Here is a 7,568-nt window from a genome sequence, read left to right as displayed (position 1 = left end):
TATTGTCCTTGCTCCTTGTGATGTTTATTTAATGCATGGTGTGAGAGTGGCAATACTGCTATTGTATCTTCCTGATAGGGCTCATGCCGCAAGACACAACAGAAGTGAACAAATGGGATAAGCTGACTGAGTTCCCTTCTTTCAGAGGCTGGGAAATAAAGCCTGAAAAGTGGTGAGTTTGCCTGAGGAGGCTACAGTGGAGAGGGAAGAGCAGAGGTGAGGATCCTCTTGCTCTTCCCATCTCTAGGCGGACTCACCCCCGACAGCCCCTTCGGTAGCTCCGCACACCCCAGCACCCAGGCTGGTGCAGCAGCCTGCACTTCCACTGCCCTTCTCTCCTAAGGCATGGGGTGGGTATTTTCTTCTCATCTTGGAGCAGTAGTAAAAAGAGCATTTCTTTATCTAACTTGCACAATAGCTCCTGAATGTTATTTGCATCTTCAAGTCCAAAGAAGAAGGCAATGAAATTCTTTTTCAAGGTAAGACCCATTCAGTGCAGGGCCTGAAGTGGGTCTTTTTTGCAGAGTGAGGGTCAGAGGGATGTGTTTTCGCAACTCAATGAAATCCCAGGAAATGGTTCCAGTAAACTTGCCTGAAATGACTGAAAATGGATGAAAGATAAAGCAGTTTAAAGTGGGAAAGCTTTAGCTTCTCCACAGGCCAAGAACTTTTCTAAAATTATGCAAGCAGCCAGGACAAAATGAGAATAGGTTTTGACTGAATTGTTTGACAGAGTTTTGTCTTTTCTTTAAATTTCATTTTTTAAAATATGTATTAACTTACATTTTATGTATATATATATATAAAATAAGCAAAACTTTTCTCTAAAACTATTTATGCAAAAAAGCTAGTAAGTCTCTTTCAGTTTTTTGGTTTTTTTAGGATTTAGGCCTAGAAACTGTGTTTTCTTTTGTCAGAAGACTTATAAAGCAATTCACATTCCAAAAGCAGTTACAAATTACAACTTATCCTGTTTTGTTTTGTTTTGTTTTTTTAACAAAATATGAAGACTACATTTTTAAATGGCAAAAATAAGTTACCAGCACAAACCATTAATTGTCAGACAAGAGCCATAGGCTTGGAACATTATTGTGGAGTCTGTAATAAAGGATGCCATGAAAAATGCAGTATTATGTGGCTCATTTAGCTTACAGCTGTTCTGCATTCTTATCAAGCAGTATCCTCTGTCAAAGAATGGCAGTTTTAATTTCCTTTGCTGGTTGCTCTGTTTAGATCACTTTGATGCAGATTATCGCTTTTACAAGAACATAGTCCAGCTGGAGGGCAAACATATCTCCTAATAATTTTTCTTTCTTTTTTTTTCCTGCTGCTCCTTCACTCTGTGCAGCAGCAGTGCAAAGCCAAGTTGTTTAACTTGGGTTTGTAATAGCTAATTTAATATTTTTAGACATTCAGGTGTGAAGTTCAGACCTTAAATTACAGGGCTGTGATTCTAGCTCAATCTAGAGAAAAGGATTTCATGAGGTAACAAATGAAATGGTGACTGGATTAAGCAGTATCAAGGAAACATTTAAAGCATAGATACAATTTCAATGAATTTTAGGCATATATTTCACCTGCTGTGTGTATTTAATTGCTTGAAGCTGAAGTTTCCCTGACCTTAGGCCTATGCTTCCAACCCAGGTAATTACATTGAAGCAACTGGTGCTACTATTATAACACCTGTCAACCAGAAATCAAGGCAGCAAAGCAGACCAAGCAGCTGTAACACATTCAAACTTCCACATCTGGCAATGGCATGCTCAATTCCCTTTTACAAGGGGATTTTGGTAAAGAACTTCTTCACTCTGTGCCATCTCAGACCTGACAGTCCTGGAAAGGCCCTGTGCAGCCAAGTTCCAAGATCTACGCTGTCCCTTGCCTTCTTGTGCAGGAAGAGTGTCCTGCATCCTTCATGGATGACAGTGCTTCCCTTGAGAAGTGCTTCTCTTTCCAAGGCAAAAGGAAGGACCAACTCGCCAGAGACCACTGGTGTTTTTCCAAGAGTGCTAATTATAACAGTGCTAAAAGACTTTAATTTCTGCAATGTGAGCATGAGGCAACACAACAGAAGCACAAGATGACACAATGGAGGATTCATCTGGCACTCGAGGTGATGTAACCATGTCTCTGGGGTGCATAAGAAGGGCAAGTCCCAGCACTGTGTTCCAAACATAGGCTGTGTATTCCAGTGGTGTGCCCGGGCTATGGGTCCTTGCTACACTGTGCCCTTGGAATGCTGTGAGTACCAGCTGTATTTGGCACAACTGGTCAGAAGAACAAAGAAAGGCTGTGGCTGTGCATGGCAAAGGAGGTAAATAGACATCTGGCTCTGGGTAATTACAAGGTAGGATCCAAAGAAGTCATCACTCGGTGCAGTAAATTGGCTCAACAGAATTAGAGAATTACAGAATCAATTTAGTTGGAAAAGACCTTGACATCATCAAGTTCAGCCTATGACCAAACACCACCATGTCAACTAGACCATGACAGTAAGTGCCACATCCAGACTTTCCTTAAACACCTCCAGGGACGGTGACTCCACCACCTCCCTAAACAATCCACTCCAATGCCCAATCACTCTTTCTGGGAAGAAATTCTTCCTAATTTCCAAACTAAACCTCCCCTAGTGCTGTTTAAGTCTGTATCCTCTCCTCCTGTCCCTGGTTGCTGGGAGAAGAGGCCAACCCTCATCTGTCTACAATCACTTTTCAGGCACTTGTAGAGAGTGATAAGGTCTCCCCTGAGTTTCTTTTTCTCCAGGCTAAACAATCCCAGCTCCCTTAGCTGCTCCTCACAGGACTTGTGTTCCAGACCCCTCACCAGCTTTGTTCCCTTTTCTGGACAAGCTCCAGCCCCACAATGTCGTTCTTGAGTTGAAGGGCTCAGAACTGAATACAGGACTCAAGGTGTGGCCTCACCAGAGCTGAGTACAGAGGGACAATCACTGCCCTGGCCCTGCTGGCCACTCTGTTGCTGACATACATCAGGATGCCATTGGCCTTCTTGGTCACCTGGGCACACACTGGCTCTTGCTCACCTTCTGTCAACCAGCACCCCAAGGTCCTTTTCTGCTGGGACACTTCCAACCACTCTGCCCCCAGCTTGTAAGAAATTCATGCCCAGGATTTCCTATTTCTTAGGCAGTTTGTCCAGGATTTTCTTGCTCTAATTTATGTGCCAGAAACTTTACTAAATATCTAATGCTTCAGCATTGCTAGTGAATTGTGACTAAAACCATTTGCAGGTACTGAAGCTCATATTCACATTATTAAAGTCTCTCACCTTCCAAACTAGATTGGGTGCTCACAAAATACCTCTTAGGAGTGGCCATGGATTGGTCTTAACCCCCAAACCATGCCCAAAAACTGTTTTGGAGAGTGATGCTTGTCTTAGTCTGAAGTAGGGACACATATATTCAAGGACACAGAAGTCTGAGTGTCCTTGTCCAGAGACACTCTCTGGCAGCCTCCAGCACATTCACCAGTAGAGATACAGCCCACCATTGATTCATTTTATTCATTTTCTTTCCCTCAGTATTTAAATCTCTCCTTCTCCTGAGAAATGTTGGCCTCTCCCTATAGTGACTGAACATCAGGAATACAACTGCCATCTGTAGAAATTATCCTTTCTTGTCAGATGTGCCTGAGGTCCCTGAGATCCATCCACCATACAGTCCACAAGAGGCTGGTGGTGCTGCCAGTGACTGATTCTTCATATAGTTCTTGAACAAAACTTCTCCCTGTCCCTGTGACCTCTCTTCCAAACAGCTCCACAGTCACTTCCCATCCTTTGCTCCCTCCATACACACTAAGTTCAAACCAAACACCTCCCTCTCTCTTCTTCTCTGTAGTGCACCAGCCATGACCCTTACCTCCTGAGGTGGCACTGGTTTTTGCAGGCACTGGTAGTCAGGTCCAGCACTAGATTCAAGTTCCTGCAGAGGGAGAAGTCTTTGGCATCCTGGAGATAGTACAGCTTTCTTTTCATTGTTTTTTGGGTGTGCTGCAGTACCACTGCCTTGAAGTAACATTGCATCCTCCACTGAGACAGACAAGCCACAGCCAGATTGTGCACCAGAAAAGGTGGATCAGATAAGGAAAGGTCTTTGGGATCCAAAGCAGGAGGTAGGCACAGAAACCACACTGCAGGAGATAGATCCAAACAACTGAGTGGCTGAGTGCTCCTAAAGTTGAAAGGAGATATTAGAGGGCATAGTAGCAAGGATGTATTCAAGAGGTGATTTTCACAGGCCGGAGAGTTTAGAAGAGGCTGCAGAGCAAATTTTCAACCACTCAGAGTATCAATTCTACTCACTATAGCTGTGGTGAGAAAGACAGTGTGTCTTGACAGGAAATGTGCAATATAAAGACATTGTCAGAGGCATATATCTGCAGCTGATTGAAGTAATTGCTTTTGAGATAGTTACTCCTTTTTGACTATATGGAAAAGGGAAACTTGAGTATAAGAGAAGCAAAAGAAAATATCTGACAATCCCTCTTCCATACAAGCACAGACATGTTTCAGTTTTCACTTGGCCTCTCTTGCCAAGCTATCACATTTTTTCTGTTGTCACATCCTCGGGTGCCAGGCAATACATTCAAAAGTGGCTGATGTTTTCCCCAGAATGACGTGATGCTTTCCCCAGCATGACACATCTTCCTTCAGCAAATGAGCCACGAAAGTCCTTGAGTCACTGGGGAGAAACCTGTCCATCCACTGTTGTCTGCCTCTGGGCAATGAATACAGAGCACTTCCAAACAATTAGAAATGTTCTTTTTTTTCCCTGGGGAGGTTTTTGTTTCAATTCTCAGAACTGTGTCCCTGCCCATGGCTGTGTTGGGAGAGCAGGGCATCTGCCACCTCAGTAAGCAGCCCCTGTACATGCACACATACAGGTGATGCATGCAGAGCTCCCAAGAGCTCCCAGCGCAGGCTGAGAGCAGCAGTGTGTGCTGCCAGCAACCTGCTGAGACACTCAGCCCCCAGGATGGGCACTGAGAGGCAGCAAACTGCAGGGCACCAGGAGATAGAAAGCAGTGCCCTGGCTCTCGGTGCAAGGCTGAAACAATGCAAAATTAGAGAAAAGCTGCAGGGAGACGATGTAGAATCATGCATATCTTGCTGTTCTGCGCTTCACAGAGGCCAAGACTTGCTTGCCTGTACAAGGAGAATTGCATCATGAGTCAATGAAGGTTTATACTTATCTTTTGGGTCCAGAGTTTAGGGTAGGCTGGGCCTTCGTAACTCTTTACCATCAGAAATAACAGTTGTAGCTCAATCCAGTTACCAAAAGCATATGAAAATTTTCCTTTCAGATACAAAAAGGTGCAGTGAATAAGATAGCCTTTCACATGAAAATATCTTTTAAATTACTCATGTTTCCCCTTTTAGCTTTATTTTTTGCCTGCTACTTTAATGTCAAAAAAAAGTAATTTAAAAAATTTCCTGGGCCTCAAATTATATTTCCATTTAGTTCAGAAAAGTATCAGCCCAGTCCCTGCACATGTGTTCCTGTGTAAGTGGCATGTCTAATGGACTAAAAGCCAAATTGCCTGCATTTATTTCAGTGGAATGACACTGGTAGAAAACTGAGTTCCAAACAAGAAATGGATTTTTCCTGCTGGTGTCAGGATAGATGGGTCTGAGGAAACAATGGCCTCTTTCTCCTAGAGATGGTCCTACCAGCTCATAGAGCCTTACTGGGGAAGATGAGGAGTTAGGGAGAGAGAGCTGAGTAAAAATGTTGTTTCTGACTCTGTCTAGGCTACAGCCCCATGTTTGGCAAGCTCTGTAATTCCACGATGCAAAATAAAGGCCAGGCAAATCTGCTTCCCCACTTCATTTCACGTTCAAAATTATTTAGGAGAGGCTGAACTATTTGACTTACCAAGCAAATTCAATTTTGCAGAACTCTTTAGCAAATCTGGGCATCTCCTAACCTAGTCTTTCTCCTTCTTCCCTTTAATTCTCTTTTGAGTTTTTCCTTTTCCCTCCACTCTTTTTCTATATCCTAATTCTGCTTTTCCACCCACTCTTTTTCTATATCTGAAGTGTGCCTCAGCTGTACTCTTTCTTATTGAAAATTTAGATTTCTTTTTCAGCTCTCATCTCCTCTTTTTTTTTTTTTTCATTACTTGGCCATTCTCTGCTCTCCAGTAAAAAAACTGAATCTTGTGGAACCTATATTAAGGCCTTTTGCTTCTTACTCATGTGCTGTGGAAGGTATCTGGGAACTTTTTTGTTCTAATGGAGCATGGGATCATTCAGGTAGGAGGCACCCCTGGAGGCCAGCTAGGCCATTACTGAAATATCTGTTTTGAAGTAGGATCAAGATGCTAAATGTCTTATCCAGTCAAGTTTCACACATCTCCAAGGATGGAGATTCAGCCAGCAGCCTCTGGGAACTTTTGCCAGTGCTTGACCAGTCCCACTGTATAACATTTTCTGGTTAGAAAATTTGTTCCATGGCTAGGAAGCACTTTCTTACTTGAAAGACACATTTCTGTTCAAGGCTAGATTAGTCCCATCAGTTTGTTGGCATCCTCTCTGGTACTTACACTGCTAATAAGAAGCAGTCTTTGTCCCTTCTGAGGCTTTATTTCACTAGACTAAACACAGTATCCACTTCCCACTTCCTTTGCAGCACAAAGCCCTCCATCCCTCTGACCACTATTGGCATCTTTCAGTTATAGTTCAGTTCATGTTTGAAAGTTCATTGCTCTGTGTTTGACATAGAGCAATCAGAAGCATATGCAAAACTGAAGTGCAATCTCACAAATGTCTTTGAATTAGAGCAGTAAGATTCTCCCTTTTCTGCTGGATATACCTCACCAGACTACTCTAAGATCACCTTAGCAGCACACCTGCCATAGACACCACACCACATCTTTCCCTTCCACAGTTATTTCCATAAAGCATACTTGCTGCCATTAGCGTACCCAGCTCATGCATTCCTACCTCATCTGCTTATTAACACTCATCAGCGCTCTCTCCCTTTCAGCCAGCTCCATGCACACCTAATTCCTGTTTCTCCCTCCTCCCTCCTCACTGCATCCCACAATACTCCATGAAAAGGCTTAATTGAAATTCCTTGGAAGGAAACATGTTTCCTTTGTGTAGGAAATAGTTTCTTGATGAGTGTATTGGGATGACACAACCCAACATTGCAAAGTCGTGTTTCACCTTATCCACCTACCAACCTCTGTTTGCCTTTCATTCAAAATTTTCCTGAGAGCTTTGCATACTATTACAGCCAACCACTTAAGGCTGCCTGGGTCACCTCCTCTCCCCATATTTTTAACTAAAGGGCCCAGCTTTGCTTTTCTTCATATGTTTGTTACTGTCCTTACCTAAGAGGTCTGAAACTAGGAATACTTGCTACCAGTGCTGTGCTTTCATGTACCAGTCCCTGCCAAATTCAGAGGCACACTTTGCCTCACAATAATCCAGGAGTTTTCTGTGGGAAAAAATGATACATTCGCTGCATCTTGAACAATCGAAGTGCCAGAAAGATAACCACAGAATCAGCTGAGTTGAAAGGGACCCACAGGCCTCACTGAGTTCAA

This window comes from Anomalospiza imberbis, chromosome 1, assembly GCF_031753505.1.
Source record: "Anomalospiza imberbis isolate Cuckoo-Finch-1a 21T00152 chromosome 1, ASM3175350v1, whole genome shotgun sequence".
In the NCBI taxonomy this organism is placed as follows: domain Eukaryota; kingdom Metazoa; phylum Chordata; class Aves; order Passeriformes; family Viduidae; genus Anomalospiza; species Anomalospiza imberbis.
This window is presented reverse-complemented; position numbering follows the sequence as displayed.